This window comes from Lissotriton helveticus, chromosome 5_1, assembly GCF_964261635.1.
Source record: "Lissotriton helveticus chromosome 5_1, aLisHel1.1, whole genome shotgun sequence".
Lineage (NCBI taxonomy): Eukaryota > Metazoa > Chordata > Amphibia > Caudata > Salamandridae > Lissotriton > Lissotriton helveticus.
Genome location: NC_136065.1, coordinates 620,806,973 through 620,826,245, shown reverse-complemented (window position 1 = coordinate 620,826,245; position 19,273 = coordinate 620,806,973).

Below are 19,273 nucleotides of genomic sequence, written 5' to 3'. Positions count from 1 at the left end.
TTTAGCCCACTCTGCCACCCCAGTTCAGACATGGCTATATGCAAATCAGTCTGACCCTGTGCCTCATGGGAACAGTCCAGCCCGAACTGCCAAGCCATGTCTTCCCTGGACCGGAAACAAGCTTCCGAGGACCGGTTTCTGGCATTCCAGCCGTCTTCAGCCCGGCTTGCTTGAATCCAGTGGCAACGTGAGCAAGGGACTCACGTCTGAGCATACCCTACCACACTTATGGCGGCCAAAAGCAGTACAAAAGAGGGTGGTGATGGACGGACCATCTGAATCAATCAAACACTCACACCCAGTCAAAAGATCTGGGTTTAATCCATCACCGTTCTTTAGCCCACTCTGCCACCCCAGTTCAGACATGGCTATATGCAAATCAGTCTGACCCTGTGCCTCATGGGAACAGTCCAGCCCGAACTGCCAAGCCATGTCTTCCCTGGACCGGAAACAAGCTTCCGAGGACCGGTTTCTGGCATTCCAGCCATCTTCAGCCCGGCTTGCTTGAATCTAGTGGCAAGGTGAGGAAGGGACTCACGTCTGAGCATACCCTGCCACACTTATGGCGGCCAAAAGCCGTACAAAAAGGGGTGGTGATGGACGGAGCATCTGAATCAATCAAACACTCACACCCACTCAAAAGATCTGGGTTTAATCCATCACCATTCTTTAGCCCACTCTGCCACCCCAGTTCAGACATGGCTATATGCAAATCAGTCTGACCCTGTGCATCTTGTGAACAGTCCAGCCCGAACTGCCAAGCCATGTCTTCCCTGGACCGGAAACAAGCTTCCGAGGACCGGTTTCTGGCATTCCAGCCGTCTTCAGCCTGGCTTGCTTGAATCCAGTGGCAACGTGAGCAAGGGACTCACGTCTGAGCATACCCTACCACACTTATGGCGGCCAAAAGCAGTACAAAAGGGGGTGGTGATGGACGGACCATCTGAATCAATCAAACACTCACACCCAGTCAAAAGATCTGGGTTTAATCCATCACCGTTCTTTAGCCCACTCTGCCACCCCAGTTCAGACATGGCTATATGCAAATCAGTCTGACCCTGTGCCTCATGGGAACAGTCCAGCCCGAACTGCCAAGCCATGTCTTCCCTGGACCGGAAACAAGCTTCCGAGGACCGGTTTCTGGCATTCCAGCCGTCTTCAGCCCGGCTTGCTTGAATCCAGTGGCAAAGTGAGCAAGGGGCTCACGTCTGAGCATACCCTGCCACACTTATGGCGGCCAAAAGCAGTACAAAAGGGGGTGGTGATGGACGGAGCATCTGAATCAATCAAACACTCACACCCAGTCAAAAGATCTGGATTTAATCCATCACCGTTCTTTAGCCCACTCTACCACCCCAGTTCAGACATGGCTATATGCAAATCAGTCTGACCCTGTGCCTCATGGGAACAGTCCAGCCCGAACTGCCAAGCCATGTCTTCCCTGGACCGGAAACAAGCTTCCGAGGACCGGTTTCTGGCATTCCAGCCGTCTTCAGCCCGGCTTGCTTGAATCCAGTGGCAAAGTGAGCAAGGGACGCACGTCTGAGCATACCCTGCCACACTTATGGCGGCCAAAAGCAGTACAAAAGGGGGTGGTGATGGACGGAGCATCTGAATCAACCAAACACTCACACCCAGTCAAAAGATCTGGGTTTAATCCATCACCGTTCTTTAGCCCACTCTGCCACCCCAGTTCAGACATGGCTATATGCAAATCAGTCTGACCCTGTGCCTCATGGAAACAGTCCAGCCCGTACTGCCAAGCCATGTCTTCCCTGGACCGGAAACAAGCTTCCGAGGACAGGTTTCTGGCATTCCAGCCGTCTTCAGCCCGGCTTGCTTGAATCCAGTGGCAAAGTGAGCAAGGGACTCATGTCTGAGCATACCCTGCCACACTTATGGCGGCCAAAAGCAGTACAAAAGGGGGTGGTGATGGACGGAGCATCTGAATCAATCAAACACTCACACCCACTCAAATGATCTGGGTTTAATCCATCACCATTCTTTAGCCCACTCTGCCACCCCAGTTCAGACATGGCTATATGCAAATCAGTCTGACCCTGTGCCTCATGGGAACAGTCCAGCCCGAACTGCCAAGCCATGTCTTCCCTGGACCGGAAACAAGCTTCCGAGGACCGGTTTCTGGCATTCCAGGAGTCTTCAGCCCGGCTTGCTTGAATCCAGTGGCAACGTGAGCGAGGGACTCACGTCTGAGCATACCCTACCACACTTATGGCGGCCAAAAGCAGTACAAAAGGGGGTGGTGATGGACGGACCATCTGAATCAATCAAACACTCACACCCAGTCAAAAGATCTGGGTTTAATCCATCACCGTTCTTTAGCCCACACTGCCACCCCAGTTCAGACATGGCTATATGCAAATCAGTCTGACCCTGTGCCTCATGGGAACAGTCCAGCCCGAACTGCCAAGCCATGTCTTCCCTGGACCGGAAACAAGCTTCCGAGGACCGGTTTCTGGCATTCCAGCCGTCTTCAGCCCGGCTTGCTTGAATCCAGTGGCAAAGTGAGCAAGGGACTCACATCTGAGCAAACCCTGCCACACTTATGGCGGCCAAAAGCAGTACAAAAGGGGGTGGCGATGGACGGAGCATCTGAATCAATCAAACACTCACACCCAGTCAAAAGATCTGGGTTTAATCCATCACCGTTCTTTAGCCCACTCTGCCTACCCAGTTCAGACATGGCTATATGCAAATCAGTCTGACCCTGTGCCTCATGGGAACAGTCCAGCCCGAACTGCCAAGCCATGTCTTCCCTGGACCGGAAACAAGCTTCCGAGGACCGGTTTCTGGCATTCCAGCCGTCTTCAGCCCGGCTTGCTTGAATCCAGTGGCGAAGTGAGCAAGGGACTCACGTCTGAGCATACCCTGCCACACTTATGGCGGCCAAAAGCAGTACAAAAGAGGGGGGTGATGGACGGAGCATCTGAATCAATCAAACACTCACACCCAGTCAAAAGATCTGGGTTTAATCCATCACCGTTCTTTAGCCCACTCTGCCACCCCAGTTCAGACATGGCTATATGCAAATCAGTCTGACCCTGTGCCTCATGGGAACAGTCCAGCCCGAACTGCCAAGCCATGTCTTCCCTGGACCGGAAACAAGCTTCCGAGGACCGGTTTCTGGCATTCCAGCCGTCTTCAGCCCGGCTTGCTTGAATCCAGTGGCAAAGTGAGCAAGGGACTCACGTCTGAGCATACCCTGCCACACTTATGGCGGCCAAAAGCAGTACAAAAGGGGGTGGTGATGGACGGAGCATCTGAATCAATCAAACACTCACACCCAGTCAAAAGATCTGGGTTTAATCTATCACCGTTCTTTATCCCACTCTGCCACCCCAGTTCAGACATGGCTATATGCAAATCAGTCTGACCCTGTGCCTCATGGGAACAGTCCAGCCCGAACTGCCAAGCCATGTCTTCCCTGGACCGGAAACAAGCTTCCGAGGACCGGTTTCTCGCATTCCAGCCGTCTTCAGCCCGGCTTGCTTGAATCTAGTGGCAAAGTGAGCAAGGGACTCACGTCTGAGCATACCCTGCCACACTTATGGCGGCCAAAAGCAGTACAAAAAGGGGTGGCGATGGACGGAGCATCTGAATCAATCAAACACTCACACCCACTCAAAATATCTGGGTTTAATCCATCACCGTTCTTTAGCCCACTCTGCCACCCCAGTTCAGACATGGCTATATGCAAATCAGTCTGACCCTGTGCCTCATGGAAACAGTCCAGCCCGAACTGCCAAGCCATGTCTTCCCTGGACCGGAAACAAGCTTCCGAGGACCGGTTTCTGGCATTCCAGCCGTCTTCAGCCCGGCTTGCTTGAATCCAGTGGCAACGTGAGCAAGGGACTCACGTCTGAGCATACCCTACCACACTTATGGCGGCCAAAAGCAGTACAAAATGGGGTGGTGATGGACGGACCATCTGAATCAATCAAACACTCACACCCAGTCAAAAGATCTGGGTTTAATCCATCACCGTTCTTTAGCCCACTCTGCCACCCCAGTTCAGACATGGCTATATGCAAATCAGTCTGACCCTGTGCCTCATGGGAACAGTCCAGCCCGAACTGCCAAGCCATGTCTTCCCTGGACCGGAAACAAGCTTCCGAGGACCGGTTTCTGGCATTCCAGCCGTCTTCAGCCCGGCTTGCTTGAATCCAGTGGCAAAGTGAGCAAGGGACTCACGTCTGAGCATACCCTGCCACACTTATGGCGGCCAAAAGCAGTACAAAAGGGGGTGGGATGGACGGAGCATCTGAATCAATCAACACTCACACCCAGTCAAAAGATCTGGGTTTAATCCATCACCGTTCTTTAGCCCACTCTGCCACCCCAGTTCAGACATGGCTATATGCAAATCAGTCTGACCCTGTGCCTCATGGGAACAGTCCAGCCCGAACTGCCAAGCCATGTCTTCCCTGGACCGGAAACAAGCTTCCGAGGACCGGTTTCTGGCATTCCAGCCGTCTTCAGCCCGGTTTGCTTGAATCTAGTGGCAAAGTGAGCAAGGGACTCACGTCTGAGCATACCCTGCCACACTTATGGCAGCCAAAAGCAGTACAAAAGGGGGTGGTGATGGACGGAGCATCTGAATCAATCAAACACTCACACCCAGTCAAAAGATCTGGGTTTAATCCATCACCGTTCTTTAGCCCACTCTGCCACCCCAGTTCAGACATGGCTATATGCAAATCACTCTGACCCTGTGCCTCATGGGAACAGTCCAGCCCGAACTGCCAAGCCATGTCTTCCCTGGACCGGAAACAAGCTTCCGAGGACCGGTTTCTGGCATTCCAGCCGTCTTCAGCCCGGCTTGCTTGAATCCAGTGGCAAAGTGAGCAAGGGACGCACGTCTGAGCATACCCTGCCACACTTATGGTGGCCAAAAGCAGTACAAAAGGGGGTGGTGATGGACGGAGCATCTGAATTAATCAAACACTCACACCCAGTCAAAAGATCTGGGTTTAATCCATCACTGTTTTTTAGCCCACTCTGCCACCCCAGTTCAGACATGGCTATATGCAAATCAGTCTGACCCTGTGCCTCATGGGAACAGTCCAGCCCGAACTGCCAAGCCATGTCTTCCCTGGACCGGAAACAAGCTTCCGAGGACCGGTTTCTGACATTCCAGCCGTCTTCAGCCCGGCTTGCTTGAATCCAGTGGCAAAGTGACAAAGGGACTCACGTCTGAGCATCTGGGCTAAAAGATGCAGCACTGGGTTCTCTCCTGATAACAGGTGAGTAAATCGGAATTCGTTGTTCGGCTGATTTTAGATGAATATTTTAAAGTTGAAAAACTCCACACTTAGAAGAATTTCCAAGTGAAACCAGTCAATGTTACCCTATGGAAGAAAAGTGAGTTATCTGCTTTTGGGTAAGTACTCGACTGGCAGGGTTAAGGTTCTGGACATAGACTCAGGGGTCTCCCAGAATCAGGTAGGTACAGTTGGTACACCCTCAGTGGCACAGGGGCAGCCGGGTACAGAGGTAGTTAGGCCCAATGTTATCCTATGAGAGGCAGGGGGCCTTCGGTTGGTGGCTGCTGGCAAGCAGGCCACGCGGCTGTGGGAGCAGGGCTCCTGGTCACTTGCTCAGGGCAAATGGGGGAGTAGATTAGGACAAAGGATGCATTGCCAGGGGCACTCGGGTGCCTGGTTGGAGGGTGCTTTTGAGCTGTCGGACGCTCAATGTTATTCAATGGAGAACTTGAAAGATGAACAAAGGCTGCAGGCTCGGGGACGGAGATTCTTCAGGAGCGACAAACACTTCGAGGGGTAAGTTTGGATCTTGGAGGATAGGTCGGCTCCCCGGAGTTGGGCACAGGGGGCCGTGGGGTGCCAGGGTGTCTTTTGATGTCGGGAAATCATACCCTCTGCTGGTCACGGTTGGAGGAATCCCAGGATGTGAGACTGCAGGAGTCATCTGGGTCTTCGAGGAGGGTCCTTGGGCACTGGATTGTAGGTCACAATCACCGGGGGGCCGTCCTCAGGGTCTTTGTCTACTCAGGCACGGGCCGGGCTTGGCGAGTGCAGAGTGTGCTGGATACGCGGTTCCTGGCTGGCACCAGGGTTGTTGCTTTTTTTTAGCAGAACCACTGCTCATGGGAGTCCCAGTCTGGGTAGAGTCTCAAGGCAGTCAGGTCCTCCGGGGTTTGTGAGGTTGATGACCACTGAAGGTGCCGGAGTTTTGCAGGAGCAGGTTCAAGGATCAACAGGCCGGTAGGGCTGGAGCCAAGTCAGTTGGTGTCATCCTCTTGTGAGCAGCTGCACGGCAGGGCTTATGGTTTCTTGATCTTCTTGCTTGTTTTCCAATCGGGATCTGAGGAAGGAAGGTTCAGGGTGTCCCTAAATACTAAATTAAGGGGCGTTACAGGTAGGGTAAGGGCCAATGGGTCCCAGCCCTGGGGTGAGTGCACCCCCTATCCTGCTCCTCTCCTGTGGGAGGGGGCAGGACCCTATCTCTGATTGGGCAGGGATTCCCTCCTCAAGATGGCCGGAGCCAGGAGTTGTGGTGCAGGGTGGCACACTCCCTTTCCTCACTTAGGGTTTCCTGCCAGTCTTCCCGCCAGAGTGGGGGTCAGAACCGGTGGGGGCCAGTTGCTGAGTACAGCAAGTGGCCTGGAGAAGCTCACAAAGGCGGCATGCCGTTGAAGCTTCCCATGCCCATCCTGGGGAAGGAGACCTAGCACCTCGCCCAGGATGTGCATTGCTGCCGGCCCAGGAGAGCGGAGGGCTCTCTAACCAGGGGTCCAGGAACATGTCTGCTTTGTGGCAGCCTCTCAGACAAGATGTGGATTGTAGGTTAGGTTTCAGGGGGCATTTCTAAGATGCCCTCTGTAGTGCGTTTTACATTAAATCCCACACTGGCATCAGTGTGGGTTTAATGTGCTGAGAAGTTTGATATCAAACTTTTCAGTCTTCAGTGTAGCCATTATGGTGCTGTGAAGTTCGTAATGACAATCTCCCAGCACCATATACTCTTAATGGCATCACTGCACTTACAGTGCCCAGGGATGGCCCTGGGTCCTGTAGGGGCACAGGGCTCATGCACCTGTGCCCACACCACTGGCATAGTGCACCCAGCTAGAGGGGTGACTGAGGTATGCCAGGGTAGTGGGATTGTGGGCATGGCACACAGGGATGTGTGCCATGTCGACTCTCTGTTTAGTTCTGCACCAAGTCACTCAGCTTCCAAAGGCAGTGTGTGTGTGTCAGGGTACAGGGCCCCTAAGGGTAAGTGCCGCAGCCCTTAGAGGTCTTGTCTGGTCACAGTGCCCTGAGTACCTAGGTTACCATTTACCAGGGGCTGACCTGTGGCCAGAGATGCCAATTGGGTTTAGGTTTCAACACAGTTTTAGGAAAGGTACACAGGCCCAGGGTACCTGGTTGGCAGGAACCCAGGGCACACTCAGCCAAAGTACATCAGCGATTCAGCAAGAAGTGGGGGCATACCATGCAAGAAAGATGGCACTTTCTCACAGATGCAAGTCTATAGATCTGGGTCAAGGCCTCCGTGTTGCCCTCCATTGGACCATAGAAATACACAAAATTAAGATGGAATATCCACTGAAACCTTGACCCAGTCCCTTTTTATGTCCATGACATTGCAATTCAAACTTCTAGATAGGTAGATAGATCGCAAACCCCTTATTGCTGCACCCGAAGATGCAAAGAATGTGTCCTCGGAGGGCCCCTACCTTCGGATTATTTTTTTGAATGAGTCTCTTGAAAAAAAAAAATCACATCAGCTTTTAAAAATAACCAACTCATAATTGACCCAAATTTTCACTTACTGGGAATCTCATTAGCATTACATGTTGAGATCCTAATCCTTTGCATCACCAAGCCAGACCTTAAATATGGCATTCATACCTTACTTCTAAACTTTACACAATGTCATTCTCTCTACTCAAAACATACCATATATGATGCTTTTTTCCCCGTTATCCACCTTGTGCAAACCCTTCACCCCCTTCCCCTCCCTTTTGCTTTTTCTCCTAGTGAACCCCTTTCAAAGGGAGAACCACTCCCAGCACCCCTTGGATACCTCATATCTATGCTTACACCCTGTTCCTATGCCTATGTCGCTCCTACCCTTTCGCCGTGTTGCAGATAGACATCCCCCACTCTGCACCCTTCTCTTAATGTTCTTTTTTTTTTACTTTGCAAATTCATCATCTTGCTAAAATATACAGTAGCCAAATTAGGTTTAAGTTATTCTGGCATTGCCCCCCTGGTTGTTTGTATTGACGACAACACTCTCCGTGCATTACCGACATTAGAAAAAATATGGAACTGTCCTTTATACAATAATAATAATAATAACTTCATTGCGTGATTAATAAAAATCTTTGCAATGACTCTTTAGAAAAAACATTGGAGTAAATACATGATGAACAGTTAAAAACAATAAAAGAGAGTTACAAATGTGGACAAAAGACCCGTGCAAACTGTTGCAATACATTTGGATTGTAAGAAAGAGCAGTTCAAGATTTGCTGAGTCTTTGTTAATCAAAAAAGAGTTTTCTTAAGATACAAAAGCAGGTCTTTTTGAGTCAAGTTCAATCGCTGGGTTCTGGATTTTGGATCGTGTTAACTGTTTTCATGAAGCGCACTAGACTGCAGGCTAATTGGATATCATCTCCCTTGAAGCTGATCAACAGGGCTTGTCTGCGGGTTCGCACACCGTTTTGGTTCCAGAGCTGCGTTAGTTGGCCCCTTCGGGCTCTGTCTAGAGCTTTGCAGCTGCATAACAAGTGCAGAACGTCCTCCATTGGGTTGTCGCAAAGCCTGCAATTGGTGTTCAATTCCTGGCGTTTCCCTGGGGGTAGAAGTACTTTTGATGGAATTACCCCCATCCTCAGCCGCAGGAAATCTTCCTTCACCTTCCTTGAGAAGCTGGTACTGAGGTATGGCTGAGGTAGGGGGCTAGTGTAGCCTTGAATCACGAACCACCCATGTGATCTCCTGGTTAATGCTGCTTTGTCTTCTTCCATGGAAAGAGTTTTCACTGTCTTGTTGACAAGGTGCTTGAAGCACTTGTGTGAGCAGCTCGAGTGCCAGAGGTCTTTTAATGCATGAGATTTTATAGCTGCCTGAAGGTAGGCCGCGGCAGGGGATCCCTTGTTTGTCTCCTGCTCTTTCCAAAGGTGGACGTTCAAGGAGTCTGGTTCAGCGTTCTTTATTTTGTGCCAGCATTTTGCATATGCGCCTTTACGTGCAATTTGCTGCTTCTGTAGTCCAAACTCCAGCCTTAACTGTGCTGGGGAGGTGTAGGGGGGGAGTGAGAAGAGTATTCGAAGTGTTTTACTGACCACATTGTCTAGAATGACCTCGTCTTTCCCTCTCATACATTCACTGCCATATGTTATTGATGGTAACAGTTTTGCACAAAATACGGCCAGCAAGGGGATTAAGTTTGGGCCCGCTATTTTGTTCTTGATATTTTTTAAAGCGATGGCCAGTGAAATCCCTCTGTTTTTTATTGTTGTAGCTTGTCGCTGGAATGAGCCGTTGGAATCAAAAATTATCCCCAGATATTTATATTCTTTAACTGTATCCATTTTGAGGTCATGCAGAGACCATTGAAATGTTTGCTTTTTTGATTTATGATTAAAAACCATCACCTTCGATTTTTCCATGTTGATGGTCAGGCCGTTTTTGTCAGAGAATGTGTTTGTTGAGTTGATAAGATGTTGCAGGCCTACTGGGGTGTGACTGATTAATATCAGATCGTCTGCATATAGTAAGTTAGACAGTGTAAGACCCCCTAACTTTGGGGCGTGATGGTTGCGGTTGTCCAGATCTTTAGAAAGGTCAGACATAAAAAGGTTGAACAGGGTCGGTGCGAGAACGCACCCCTGTTTCAGTCCTTTTGTGGTCGGGATTTCTTTTGATAAACAATTGCCGGCCCCCAGTTTTATTCGGATCCAGGTGTCTGAATGTACTAAGATCAATAAATTGAGCAGTTTGGAGTCCACCTCCCACTTTGAGAGTTTTGACCACAGTTTCCCTCTGTCAATGCTATCAAAAGCGGCTGTGAAGTCGATGTAGCACGCATAAAGTGTTTTTTTATGTTTAATGGCAGCATCTATCAGCAGGGAGAGGGCTAGAATGTTTGTCGAGGTTCCTAGATTTTTTTGAAATCCAGTCTGGTTGATAGGGATTAATTTTTTATTTGATGCCCAGGAGGTTAGTTCTTCCAAGAGTAGCCCAGAAAAATATTTTGCATCAATATCTATAAGGGCTATGAGTCTGTAGTTCTTGGCCTCATTCTTGTTGCCTTTTTTTATAGATAGGAGCTATTATTGAACCCCTCCAGGAGGACGGAAATTGTTCAGCCTTCCATGTTTCTACAAAGAGCGGGAGGAGTTGTTCAGCCCAATAGGTTGGATCTTGTTTGTAGACAATGGGAGGGATTCCATTTGGACCCGGGGCTCCCTCCTTCTGTCCTTTCGCAATTCGTCCCTTCAGTTGTTCAATCGAACTTGGGAAGTCGGTGTCCACAGCTAGGGGCTTTAGGGCCGTCGCGATCGGCATGCAGGGTTCCGGATTTCGATGGCCCATGCTTGGTATTTCATCATTAAAGTGTTTGAGCAGATAGTTTACCCAGGATGCCTCTGTGATGTGGGAGTTTACTCCAGGGGCATTCGGGTTATCTATTTTATTAACGGTTTTCCAAAATCTTGCACTGTTATTATTTTTTGAATCATAGAGAAGTTTTGACCAAGTTTTTTCGGCGGCTTCTTGTTTGATTCGCCACTGGATTTTATTCTTTTTGCACTTTAGTGATCTCAATTTAGACACAGAGTCATCGTCGTTCCCGTCTTTCCGCAGCTCGCGAAGTGTTCTGTTGATGGCTGTTTTTACTGCCCTTAAATTAGGCGTTAGAGAGGAGTGAGGGTAATTTTGTGGGTTGCATGTCGGGCTAGGCGATGTTTTATTTTGGCAAATCCGTACGTCGGTTTCTTTGGCGACGTTAAGTTTGGTGTTCTTTAGGCCAAAGGATTTCAAGAAGGACTCCCAGGCAAGTATTTTGTTATCGTTCAACTCAGCGGCACTTTCCCAGCACAACTTTGCTTCTTGCATTAATCGAACTGGGTCGCTATTGTTGCACTTAATTCTATTGCTTTTTGCTGAGGTCGTTAGCTTTGGGGCATTTGGTGGGAAAGTTGGCGCAGTCCCTTGTGCCCTCAGTGTCAGTTCTTGCGGTAGGTGGTCGCTGCAGTCAAATATTCCGATTTTGAAATCTTGTACTAATACGAACAGAGAAAAAGACAAGAAGGTGTAGTCGATCGCTGACGATGTGATCCAGTTGTGGAAGGTTGCTGCTTGTGGACGATCCCCCGGCGATCGCCCATTTACCGAAATCAGACCCAGATTAGTTAGGTCTTCTGTTAAGCTTTTTGATAAGTTTGTTTGTTTGCCCCAGGGGCACACTTCCAGAGGTGGGATCCCCCTGACATGCAGGTAATCTTCCATTGGATAGTTCTTCCCTGATGATTTCGAGAGGAACATATTAAAATCTCCTGTCACAATAAGGTTTGGATTGTCTACTTCCGTTATTAGTTTGTTCAGTTCTGTCACCAGGGCAGTGGCGCCGTTTTTTTTCTCCTTTGGGTGCAGATAGGTATTGACCAGAATAAGTGCTTGCCTATTGGGACCCGGTGTTGATATTTCCAGCTGGACTGCAGTGATCCCGTTTTCTGTTCCCGAAATGTTTTTATTTAACAGTTCTTTTACGTGATTTATTGTTTGAATCGAGGTGTATATCGTTAAACCACCTTTCTCATGACCGAATTTTGAGGTTTTCCTTGCTGGGAGGTGGAATGTTTTAAAGCCCTGAAGATGGAGCGGTTCTGCTGACCAGGTTTCTTGTACAGGATTAAATCATACTGCTGAAAATATAGCAATAGATCCTTGTTGGTCATTTTTGCTCTTAGACCGTTTATGTTCCAAGAACACAATTTAAGCAGCCGATTTATATTTGAGAGGGTACCGAGTCGCTCTGCAGATTGTCATTGGCTGCACTGTCTGAAGTTAATTGTTTTTGCGATCCAGTCCCATTCTTGATTTTGGGTCGGAAGACCATTGATTTTTTGCAGAGAGGGTGCACCAACCTTTCGTTCGATTGAGCTTCCTCGTGCTCCTCTCAGTATAGATTTTATGGGAATGTCTGGGCGACGTTTGCTCAAGGTCAAGTTAGTATTTTCTTGGATATTGCGGAGTAGTGGAGTTGGATAGCCTGGGTTGAGGAATGGTTTGATTCGAATCCCCCATGCTTTTAGTTGGTTTTCCTCTCTTAAGATTTTTTTCGCCGATTCTCCAGCGATCCAGACTGTTTTTGTTATTTCCTGCTCTGATAGATGTTTGAGAGTGATGAGAGTGATGAATTCGACAGCCTCCAGGTCTTGAGTAGTTAGCGTAGCTAAAGATGTAATAGAGTTCAGAACTCGTAGGATATTCCTTCGATTTTAAATATCTTCGCGGCCTTTGGATCTATAGTCAGGAATGAAGAGTATTGTTTTGGGCTCTTCGTGGTTGGTGGCCTCCTGCCGCTGTTCTAGATTTAATGCCCATTCTATGCTCTTGCAGTTACTGTGTGCAGGGGAGGTTGGAGGGGTTTCCCTTGACCTTTTGCTTATGTCGTCCTTAGTGCCTCTTTGTTCTTTCTCTAATTCCGGCAGCAATTTGTTTGCTTGTGGGAAGTATGTCCTTATAGTGCCCATCTTGTTTCTCCCTTTTCTCTTCATTTTCCTTCTTTGTTTAGCAGACTGTTGTTTGTTGCATGTATATTCCACGCTTTCTGCAATGGCGGACGGCACTCTGGTTGAACTCTGCTGGTTTTCGACATACCGGACCATGGGTGCCCCTCCCGTTTGTTGCGAGTTCTGTTCATTCGTTTCCTTAGGGTGATTAGATGAGTTGTTTGAAGCCGTTATGACGTTAGGAATAACCACTGATTGGATTTTTTCCGTTGTCTCGCAATCTGGGTTTTTTCTTTCCTTGCTTGCTATTGCCCATGCTGCTCTGTGGGAGTTATTTATAGATTTTATATCAGTTAGGAGGTCACTCATTACCTCTGGTAAAGATGATAATTTGTCAATGATTGAGTAACAAGTGCAGCTTGGTGGGTTGATTGTGGTTTTTGATTGAGCATTTTTGATCAGGTCGTTCAAATCTAATAGCTTGGTGTCGATGATAATGACATAGGTCGTTAAGCAGGTTAGCAGATTTAATTGGATGTCCATCTTGTCCGAGTGGTATTCCATTGCTTTTGTCGTGAGGTTCATGGGGTTTAACAGTGATGCCCAGAGACTGCTCTCGTCTGTGTTTAGAGTCTTTGTGGAATCAGCCGTTTTGATTTCTGTGTCATGAGGAAGCGTGACACCTTTTCCCTGGGCAGGTGTGTCTGCCTTTTTTTCCAGTACTTCTGTTGTCGAGGGTAATGCGCTGTTTACTAGTGCCAACCCCGAGTGCTGGGTAATAGTTGAAACCGATGGTCTCACTTGAGGTAAGGTGTTTGACTCCAAAGCTGCGGGGTGTGCAGGTCTTGCTGGCACATGCTGGGTCGTATTTGGACCATGATGGTTCGTTTGGTGTAAGCTGTTTAAATCCAAAGCCAGATCAGAGGACTCCCACTGTGATTTTTTTGCTAAGGTGGAGTGGAATGAATAGTTTGGAGATGATGGATGTTCTAAGTAATCATTAAGAGAAGGTTCTTTGGCTTGATCGTCGGGCTCATCTGCTGGCTCATCTGTTCTGTCTTCTCTTAACACGCGTGCGTCCTTGGTCGCTTCAAAACTTTCATTTTGACACCTGGGATTATTTCCATTGGTTTCAAAACTTTGAAAACTGTTTGCTACTGTAGTTGAGATGGGCGTTGAGACTTTGTAAGGTTTAGGTGGACTTTCATTGACCAAATGACTCGCCGATACCGATGCCAGTTCTAGGGCTCTTGCCGCGTCTGCGACGTCGTGGTTTGTTAAGATGATTATTTCTGGAAGCAAAGGGGATGGAAGGCTCTTCTGAGTGGGGCTCATATGGTTTAGCACGGCCCCAGCATCTTTTACAAAGGCAAACTTGGAGAAACCCTCCGCTTCATGCTCAAGGGTAACTAAAGTATTGTCCTCTGTGCTTGTGCCAGATTTTGTTGGCTTTGTTAATTTGTCGTGTCTGTCGGAGGAGGCATTAAGTAACTTGTTTTTTTCCTTCCGGTTACTCACTACTGTGGAAATGCTTCTTCTTTCTTTGCCTGATCTCATGATGGCTGAAAAGCTGATGTCAGCTGAGAGGGGGGAGGGGGTCCAGTAGATCCTGTACTGTTCTTTCAGTAGAAACCACCCCTTCAATGCCCCTCACCTGATGTGTAAATGCCAGTTATTCGCGACTGTGATTTCGTGTCTTTTAAAGAGCGTCAATTGTGCTTTTTGTGCCTATTATGCTTTAAGCACTGCGCTGCGCTGCATTGCGTTGCGTTGCGTGACACTTACTGAACAGCAGAGCTGTGATGCTGGGGTGGAGCCGGTTGGGTAATGCAACTGTGAAGCGACTTTCGAAGCGAGTTTCTGGCTGCGCTCTGCACTCTGCAGTCTGCACTCTGCTCACTCTCCTCAGTCTGCTCTCAAGCACCACCAAAACTGTGCTACTCCATCAATTATGGCTGTTGTAGCTCTTGTGGCTGTTAACCATTGACTTTTGGCAGGCAAGAGGGGAGTGGTACAGCAGTGATGCGGTGAGGGGCTGGGAGCAGCCTTTGGTCCAATAGTTAAGCTTTGCTGGTCACAAGCGGGGGGGGAGGACACGGCGGGAGACTCGACGCCCCTCTACCACCCTCCGCTCCGCACTGGTGTCACTCTGGTGTATCTGGAGAGTCTGGAGAGTCTGGTGGGTCTGGTGGGGGCTCGGCTGCTGGGGCTCTACTGCTACAGCGTCACCGTGGCCATGGGTCAGGGGTCGGGGAGTGGCTCACCTTTCGTGCCGCGTCGCTCGCCTCACCCTGCCAAAGCCGTCGCTCTGACAGCCTCTGCCTGCCCCTCTGGTTCTTTACAGCGAATGCTGCTCTGCTCTGCTCTGCTGCGGCTGCGGGTTCGTGCGGGCTTTTACAGCAGCTTCTTCAGACCCCAGATCAGCTAGTGACCGCCGAGGAGCACACAACAGGAGCACACAAAGGGCAGTTATCCCTCCAGCCTGGGACTCTCCAGGTCCTCAGATCGCCCGGGACGCTGTCGGCGGTGCTCGGAGCTCGGAGCTGGAACCGAGCTGAAACCGAGCACTTCCCAGCTGCAGTTACTTGACTCCGGCACCGACACCCTGCAGCGGGTCAGGGCACGAAGCTCCAGGGATTCACTGACAGACCGTCGGTACCGGAAAGAAATCCTTCCCTCTCGTGGCTCCTCTCGTGGCTTGTGGTCGGCAGCTTGTGGCGACTGCAGCTCTCTCTGCTCAGTGCTGCTCTCTCGTGGTCAGTACAAAAATTTTACTTTTCCTTTATACAAGACTTTGAACCTTGACTGTTGGATCAGCGAAGCCTGGGCACTGCCCAATCTGAACTGACTCAAAAGGCCTCCATCATTGAGCAGCTTTTATTGACAAATCTGAAAAGTGTAGACCTCTCTGAGAGAGATAACTCTTTATGCTTAATTGCAGCTGCCAGGGTCAGTTCTTTGATCCTATGATCATTGAAGTTTACTAGGATAGGTAGTGGGTATTTCATATTCGGAGTGCGTTGAGCTGGTGCTCTATGCACTCGCATGATCGCCAAGTCTGTATCAAAACCCGGTGAAATATGGGTCTTAATCAAGTTTTCCACCAGGAGCATCAAATTTGTGGATCCTTCCTGAGTCTCAGTTCCTACTGGCATGCCCAGAAATCGATTGGATAGTCTATTATGATTTTACAAGATCTTCAATTTTGTTTGACAACTGATAGATTTCTTTCTTAGCAGCCATTGGTTCAGCTCCTTGCACCATTACTTTATCTTCCAAAGTTAAAATTCTTTACTAGGCTTCCCGCAGTCTCTCATTCTGCTGCATCAGAGCCTCTTCAATTTTCTCTAGATGTGGACTGAACACAGCAATTTCCTCCCTATGTGTCCATTTTACATCTCTAATTCCAAAGAAGATGCTTTCAAAAAGATCTGTTATTGACTTGGACATCTCCTGTGGCCCTCTCTGCTTCCGCGCCTGCTCTTGGCTTGGTTCTTGTTCTGCCCCATTCATTCCCCCGTCCATCCCCTCCAGGCCTAACTCAAATCCCATCACAATTCCACTCTGGCACTGTCCTTTGTTTGCTAATGGAGGCTCCTTCACCTTCTTTGAGGGTGCAGTTCAGTCTATAGTTTTGGCCATTTCAGATAGATTGAAAATCAAACTGGCCTCTTGATTATCCTGCAGGTCTTTTCTCACTTCCCCAGGTCTTTGTAGTTTTGAAAAATGAGGATACTCTCTCACTCTTGTTCCCTTATTTAAGTCACTCTCTAATTTGCATCAACTGGGTAAGTTGATCACCTGACCAACCAGTCAGCTCTTTTACTAATGTTTCTTAGACTGCAAACCCCTTTGTTTGAATATCTTGTTCCATGACCTGCTCGCTTTCTTTTCTGCAATTTGGACACCATTTGGCAGTGTGGCCAGTTCGGCAGTCATAGACGGGATTACTGACACTTCTAAGGGGGAGCCAACCTTAGAGTTCATAGAGTTTCCCATACTTTCTTTCTCTTTGGACAAGCCTGATCTAATTAAGGCAGACTTCTGTGTTCCAGCTTTAGTGTGGGGAATTTTCTCAGATTTTGCTGAAGTTAACCTCCCCTGAATTCCTCATCTTTCCCCTTTCTGCTAGACCGTCGCCATATTTTCACCAAGAAAAGAGCCGTTCAACTGTGGTTTCGCCATCTCTTTTCACCATCCACCAGCTGTCTCTCTATTGCAAAAAAGTTTGGAGCAAACCTTCACTATTGTTATGCTTACCACAGATCTGTCAGCCACCAGTTGCTTTAAGCCCTAACAAACTGAGCTGCTCTCCCAATAGCTTCCACCACACTACCACTCATCTCCTTTCTCTCAATTGGTCACTGCAGTAGAGCAGCGTACGTTCCCCCCCTTAAATCCGATAGCCAATTGTTGTCCCATTTTCTTTTCAGGGAGAGATCGAGTAAAGGAGCATCGCAGTAGAATTAGCCAATGTACTGTTAGGGGGACTGATGCCAAAAAGTCAAAGCAAATGATGTACTTAATGGCAGCCATCGCCATTGCTTTATTCGGGTCTTTGGGTCACAGATCCCTGTTAGCGGCATCCCATCACAGACACGCTAGTGTCAGCAGTTGAAATTCCAACGCACAGGTACCGGGGGTATCTTTAATTACTCTGCCGTCAATTCAGGTGTGATACCTTCGGCTAATTGACACTTAATTCGCTTCCAGGCTGGGAATTTGCATCTGTGTATGCTTCTCTTTCTTCTGAACGCCTGCCTTGGAGCACAACAAACAGTTAGCTGTGCGTCCATTCCGCATAGTAGGAAGGAGAAGCAGTTACCTTTTTTTTTTTTGGTCCTCATTTGCCATAACCTCCATCCACAAAGACGTGCCAACCACCACGCGTGTCTGCCTTAAGGTACTTTAAAAGATCTTTTCACCTTCATTACCTTTCCCAGGCACGATTTACTGGTGGGCGGGAGACTTGCCTCTAGAGTGGAAAATGGTGAGACTCCAGTCAACAGTGTTGTTCCCACCTGACAGACCCGGGATTTGCATTTTGAGAGGGGCCACTTCCCAAGGCCTCTGGAGACTTGTCGGCATAATCATAGGACCCGGGGGAAAAAAAAAAAAACCCCGGTAATCCTATCTCCAGTTAATTAACAAATCCCAAAAGGACAGATTTCTATTGCTACACGATCTAGCCAGGTCAGTCTTTGAGGTTTCATACAACGATGTTAACCAGGCTACATGAGATGGGGCTTTGGCTTCGATCCAAAATTTACATATTTGTCACCAGGCCAGGATAATAGAGTAAAAAAGAAGGCACTTTGCATGCCCGGTTACGTTTTCCTCCAGTCCAAAAATTATTAGTGGAAGCGTTATATTCAAAGATATACCTAAGATCGAGTCCATTGTGACCTTTACTTCTTGCCAGAACAGTTTAATGTCGGGACACTCCATAAACATATGTATGTCTGAGGCTGCCGCCTGATTACATTTATTACATTTCTTCCCTGGCAGGAATTTTGATAGCCTTAAGGGTGAAAATAAGCACGGTGCAAAGTAAACAAATGATTACGTCTTAACCAGGCTGGCTTCACTATTTTATAGAGAAGAGAAAACGATCTCATCCATAAATGTTCGCACTGGAGGGCAATTTCATTTCCCCATAGCTTTTCCGGCAACGTGAAGTCCCCATCAGCCTCCTCCACCATGTTCCAATACCAGATTGCCACCTCTTTACCCCCTTCTCGCTTTTCTACAAGTTGTTGTTCGAGCTGGCTGTGTTTCCCCAGTTAAGGGCCCCTCCTAATTACTGCTCGAGCCCAACTGTCTAACTGTATATATTTAAACCTAGAAAGGGCTAAGCCCACCTTATCCTTCAATGCCTCCCAGTCTTGTATCCTCCCTTCCACCAGTAGCTCGCCCCATCTAATTATCCCTGCCTCTTTTAACGGGGTTGCCAAGCTGTCCTGCATACATGGTGGCAGCCCTGGAGAATCCCACACCGGGGCAAAGTTGTAGTAGTAGTGTAACCCGACTTTCTTTTTGATCTGCACCCAGTTTGTTATAACGGACTGTAAAGTCTTTAATCTGACTTTCTTGAAGTATTTTGTTTGTCCAAATTTAAATAGAAATCCATCCAATGGGATATCCACCCCTCCTAACATAGCCCTGAACATAGCCCCCATAGATGATGTTGCTGGACTTTTAAGGAGCATCCTGGAATAGGTCAACTGAAAGGCCCATGCGTAGTATAGCAAGTCTGGCAATGCTAGCCCTCCCTTTTCCCTCCTCTTTCTCAACTTCTGCCAAGACAACCTAACTGTTTTATAGTTCCAAATAAATGAATTTATCTCTCGTTGGCATTTTTCCAATGTTTTTCGGTCAAACGACAAAGGAATAGAATTAAAAATAAAAGCAAACTTAGGAAGGATAGACATTTTAACTAGGTTTGTTCTGCCAAAGATGGAGAGTGGCAGAAACGACCAAGATTTTAAAAGTTTCCTACACTCCGAGGCAACCCGATCTAAATTTGTCTGTGCCAAATTA